The following is a 6,308-nucleotide window of genomic DNA, read 5'->3' as shown; positions in this document are numbered from 1 at the left end:
TCCTCCGGCTGGGTCATGCACAGAAAAATCTCCCAGAGTCCCGACTAGAATATATCCGTGCTGCCTTCGTCCTTCACGGGAAGCGTTTGTTTCCTATTGTCCCGTGTTTTTCTTTTATTTCCTCTGACACAAACTGCACAAAAAACACCGACTGAGTGCAGCTGAAGCCCGGGCGCACTGCACTTTGATCGGCCCCCTCCCGGAGGAGGCTGGGTAATAGCCACCAAAACATGAGCGTGGACTACGTATAAGCCACGCCCACCGCTGCATACTAAGGGCAAGCCGTTACGCCAACCCCCCCCAAAACCGACATGAGAGGAGTTTAACGTCTGACTGACGTCTGTATTGTAACTTTGGATTCAACATTGAACCCAAAAGGTGACATTTTGAGCATATCAAACATTCTGGGGAATTTTTCTGCGACAATTTGTGACTTTTTAGGCATCAATTTATGGTGCATTTATGTAAAGGAAATTATAATAGTTTTTTTTTTGTTTGGGGGGGTTTGCACTGGCCAGTTTTCATAATTGGGGGGACTACAGCCAGTAGTAGCTACTTCAACCTGCCCATAGAGGGTTGGATTGTCGTCTTTCCCCGAAGATATCCGAAGCGAAACGAGTGTCAGCCATCTTGAAGCTTCACTAACAGGCTCCTTCTTTTCAACAGAAAACTTTTACAACAATTGTGTGCATTCAAACTACCGCACATGTGTACCACCGGGATACATTGGTACAGAGCGGAGAATATGCACGAAACTTTATTACAGAAGGAATACTCGACACACTACGCAAGCTTTGCCATCTACGGAGACCAGCACCTCGGCCTGCGGTGTCGCCCGATGCCGCTAGGCCGGGGAAAGGGACCTGGACAGCGGTGTGCAGGAGTGGAAAGCAGCTAGGTGGGAAGCTAACGCTAGCCGGCCACCTGTTCCATCCATCCTGCTTGCAAGTGTCCGCTCATTAGACAACAAACTGGACTACATCCAACTTCAACCAAACTCCCAACGCGAGTTCAGAGACTGCTGTGTTTTTGTTGTTGTGGAAACATGGCTGAACATCAGTGGACCGGACTATCCAGCTACCAGGCCACCGGGTAAGACTAGTGGAGGTGGGCTGTGTTAACACGGACTGGTGCAGAAATGGGGGTGCTTGTATCCAACTAACTGCTCACTGAGTTTGTGACTGTTAGATGAGACCATTTTACATTCCACGCAAATTTACAGCTGTTTTTATACTCTGTGTTTACAGACCACCAAGCGCTAATGCTAGTATGCGTTAGCTGAACTTTACGGAGCATAATAATGTGTGTGCACTAAATGTAGCCTGTTTCGTATATTGTTTTTATATAATGTCGTTTTTATATATTTTAAATGTGTAACACCACTTGAGCCACGGTGAAACGTTGTTTCGTGTATATGGTTGAAATGACAATAAAACACAGTTTAGTTGAGTTGACACATTTTCTGGCTTATCTCGGCCTAGAAGGCACCAATTTCTAAAAATGTTTCACCTTTCTACTACATAAGTGACCCAATTTAAAGATATATTCGTCTTTTCAACAGTGAAATATCCCTTTATGTTCCAGTGACGGTGAGTTTGAAGACGCTGAAGAATCATTTCCTCTCTGTATATTAATAAGCTACATTTAGGAAAAAGAAATCAGCACACAATGAGGCAACAATAATTAGCCAACCTACTCTATTCCCGATCCCACGGGGTCTTTTCTGTGCATTGTTCTGGTGTCTCGGAGCTTTGTTTTGGCAGCAGCAACCGTTATCATTATGCAACGTCTCTGGGAAGGCCGGCCCCCCGATCTCCCCCCCCGGAGGCGCTGTGGTTTAAATTAATGTGCTGAACTGAATGTAACAGCTGGAAGAAGACCAGACGGCCGCTGCCAAGACCTGGAACCAGTTCAGGATCTGTCAGGACGACGTGGACATTTCAAACCCAGAATCAACAGGATGCATGCAGCCTCAGAAAAGTAATCCGTCCTCCAAGCTGTCCGGCAGAGGTGGGAGTAAGTCACAAAGCCAGTCTCAAGTCACCGTGGTGAGAATCAAGCAAGTCAAGTCGAGTCCCTGCTGTAAGTCCAGCAAGTCACCAGACACGTCACACAGACCCTGTAACCTTCACGACGGATACATTCATCTTATCGCTTATGGCCCTGAATCTGTCACCGACTGTCTTTCACAGGTACTGTATGTCTCAGCAATAGTCTCCACGTTTTGTGTCCAAGTTTATTGTCACTTTTTCCAATGTTTTTTTTGCACAGGTTTTTGTCACCTTTGGCGATGTTGTTGATGGGGGGGGGGGGGGGCGTTTAATGTTGACAACATTCTTTTGTCAGTTCTGATATAAAAAGATTTTGTAAATGGGTCAAATTTGACCCGAGGACAACAGGAGAGTGTGTGTGTCTCTGTGTGTGTGTGTGTGTCTCTGTGTGTGTGTGTGTGTGTGTGTGTGTGTGTGTGTGTGTGTGTGTGTGTGTCTCTGTGTGTCTGTGTGTGTCTCTGTGTGTGTGTGTGTGTGTCTCTGTGTGTGTCTCTGTGTGTGTGTGTGTGTCTCTGTGTGTGTGTGTGTGTGTGTGTGTGTGTGTGTGTGTGTGTGTGTGTGTGTGTGTGTGTGTGTGGCAGCAGCCAAACATCTGGTTATAATTAGCATTTTTTTAATGCCGTTAACTCGAGAAAACAAAAGACTAAGGCTCTGTCCCAACACCCCCCCCTCCCCTCGACTTTTGCCCGTCCCTCGTGTAGGGGTAGGGTGTCCCACCACTTTAGGGAGCAAGGGGGAGTGCTATTCTTCCCTTAAAATCAACCCTCAAAACATAGTGAGGTCCGATGCAGAAATGAAGTGGAAGATGAAATTACCCAGGATACCTTGGGAACTCAGCGAGCGGACACCGCTGGAAAGGAACAATTGAATTGTAAGCATAGCCTATTATCGCAAATAAGCATGTTAAAATGTCGAAATATGTTGGAATGTGTTAGTTTGATGCACATCCGAAGGACTGTTGAGTTTTGAACACTAATGTTAGAAAATATCTCACGAACGGGAAAGCTAACGGGAAAGTTCTCAACACGTTCTCACTCCCATCTCATAAAATACGGACGCTTGGTCAGGTGCCTTTGTCGTTGTTATGTGACGCTAAAAGTCTCCTTTAGCGTCACATAACTCGTTTTAAGTAAACGCGCTTGGTCGGGACTATTGCCGTCCCTTTTGACGCAGTTATGTTAAGGGGAAGGTCGTGGTTGGGCGTACGTTTCCTCGACACGCGGGAATAACGGGACGGTTAAGGAAGAAAGCAACTATAGGATACGTGACAAGCAGGACACGAACCCCCGGTCTCCTGGGTGAAAGTCCTGTGTTTGACCCATCCACCCCCCCGACCAACCTTACATACTACTCGCTAAACCCCGTGTAGCTGGCGCTCCCCGGGATGTTCTACAAACACGCTGAAGGACGCCTTTTTCGTCGCTTCAGACGCTGACAGCCACTGTCCAAACGTCCGTCCGTATTTCACGAGTTCGGAGTGAGAACGGGTTGAAGTTCAAGATTCTAATGGCCGCTGCTCTGTTACAAACCGGATCATGCATGCAACAGTAGGTTTCATTCAGAGTACTCCAACTAGCATATTATTATGGATACGTGTGTCCTGATCATAACTGGGATAGTTATGATCATGTAAACACACTCATCAGATCGTATTGACCATTCAAAAATCCGTCTTGTTCTCTTCTGTTAATTTGCAATTCACTAAGCTGCAACTGGTGTATTTCAGGGACTGTGGAGCAGACCTTTGGCCTCATCAGCTTCAGGGATGAAAGAAATTTGTCTTCAAACTATTATGGGAGTGAGTGACCAGATTGTACAATTCAATAACTGATAACGATATCAATGTCTGATAATGCTCTAGCCCCCAGCTACAATGCATTTCGACACAGCTATTCACAGTAGTGAAAAACTGTCCTGTCCTGTTAGTAGTGTCCTGAGGACAGTGCTGGGACACCCAGACACTGTCCTGTGACTCCCATGACCATCCCAGGACAGTCTTTCAGAATTTACAACCTACTTAAAACCTCCGAAAACCATTTCAGACCAGCAGATATCTCCTGATGCTATTAGCAACATTACACCCTTGTTTCACCAGAAAACCCCCAATTTTTGATGTTTTCCAACGAGACTCTCTCTCACACACACACACACACACACACACACACACACACACACACACACACACACACACACACTCAGAGAGACACACGCACACACACACAAACACAGACACAGACACAGTTAACTGTTGTGAAACAACACTTACTATGTTTGCACTAAATTGGAAATAGTGATATATATTTGTCAAGGCTGTGGAGAAGAGTGCGCTGTTGCAGACATATATACTAAGGTTTTAACTACATTATTTTAACATAGTTAGTCAAGAAGTGAAGAGGGCCGGTCTAAGGCATGAAAGTCCAGGGCTGAAAATGTGTCCCACTCCGGCCCTGACTAGAGGCCCTGTGCGAATAGGGCTAAAGAAGTAGTTGACATGTTTGGTAGAAGAGTTTTAGGGCCCTATCTCGCACCCGGCGCGGCGCAAAGCCCGACCCAATTGTCTTTGCTAGTTTAAGACTGACCCAGTTGTCAGTTTCCCGTCTAGCACCCACGTCGTTTAAATAGAAAATGCACCTGCACTCATCTGTGGCCCATGGGCGTGCTGGTCTTACAGGGAGGTGTGTTCAGGTGCATTCTGGGCGTGCTGGTCTTACAGGGAGGTGTGTTCAGGTGCATTCTGGGCGTGCTGGTCTTACAGAGAGGTGTGTTCAGGTGCATTCTGGGCGTGCTGGTCTTACAGGGAGGTGTGTTCAGGTGCATTCTGGGCGTGCTGGTCTTACAGGGAGGTGTGTTCAGGTGCATTCTGGGCCTGCTGGTCTTACAGGGAGGTGTGTTCAGGTGCATTCTGGGCGTGCTGGTCTTACAGGGAGGTGTGTTCAGGTGCATTCTGGGAGTATTGCTATCTTGAGGCAGTGGGAAGTGATGGCACCATTGACCAACAAAAACCTGGTCTAAAGTCAATAACGCAGCATTTCATTGTTATTTTAACAGAGCATTAGTAAAATGCTCCTAGGCTCGTGCACAGCACGTGCACACTATGCTTGTTACACACACAGGGACGCACAGCAGCACACACACATGCAGAAGATTACAAATACAAATATTACGGTGCAGATCCTCCATCATAACAGCAATGCTCCAAGGTCCAAACGCGCCTGGCTTTTAAAGGGAATGGGAGATGATCTCTGATTGGTTGATTGCATGTTACGCCCAAAACACACCTCTGATTAATGAAGACACTAAGATCAACCCTTTAGAACCATGCGCCCGGCGCACGGTAGAGCTGAAGATCTTTGCCCAAACCCCCACGGCAACACAGGGAGAGCATCACACTGACTCACACAAAGACACACTGCAAAGTCACAACAAACGCACAGAAAGAACGGAAACAAACTGTGAGACGCTGAGGATGGGAGGCGGGAGGCGGGAGCCGCGTGGAGCAGCCTGACGAGGAATCATTGTCTTCAGACAACGCGGGCTCTCTTCTCGCCTCGGGGGAACGCCGTGATGACGCCAGGCTCCACCTCTCGTCATTAAACTGAAAAACCCCTAACTTCAAAAGCTGTGGTTTCACTTCCCCCCCTCTTCAATATCAAAGCTGACAGGATCGTTGATGTATGTGTCGACTGAGTTGCGTGACACATATCGGACCCTCGGAGCGTCTTAAAATCCCATCGCACGGCGATTTAAAAAACACATTCAAATGCCAATGAGAAAATAATTATGATGCGCTTCAAACTGTGTCTCTGTGTGTGTGTGTCTGTGTCTCTGTGTCTCTGTGTGTCTGTGTGTCTGTGTGTGTGGAAGTAAGCAGAGGAAGGTGGGGGACATCTTTATATATATCATATATATATAACAAGTATAAGTACCTCAACATTTGGACTTAAGCACTTGAGTAAATGTACTTAGTTACATTCCACCACAGTCTCATTTCCATTTGAAGCTCCGTCAGCAGAGGAGACAAAAGACGGCTCGCCTCTCGTCCTGAAAAGATCCTGAATGATCCTGAGCCACCGGGCCACAACAGGAACCCATGTAGTATTATTTTCCATTTCGGACAAACACTCCAGAGAAAAGGTTCCCTCGCTGCATGAAAATAATCTTCTGTGACAGATATATTTTACTGTGTATGTGTGTGTGTCTTTGTGTGTGTGTGTGTGTGTCTGTCTCTGTGTCTGTGTGTGTGTGTGTGTGTGTGTG

This window comes from Sander vitreus, chromosome 2, assembly GCF_031162955.1.
Source record: "Sander vitreus isolate 19-12246 chromosome 2, sanVit1, whole genome shotgun sequence".
In the NCBI taxonomy this organism is placed as follows: Eukaryota; Metazoa; Chordata; class Actinopteri; order Perciformes; family Percidae; genus Sander; species Sander vitreus.
The sequence above is the reverse complement of the archived record's forward strand: the minus strand, read 5'-3'. Positions refer to the sequence as shown.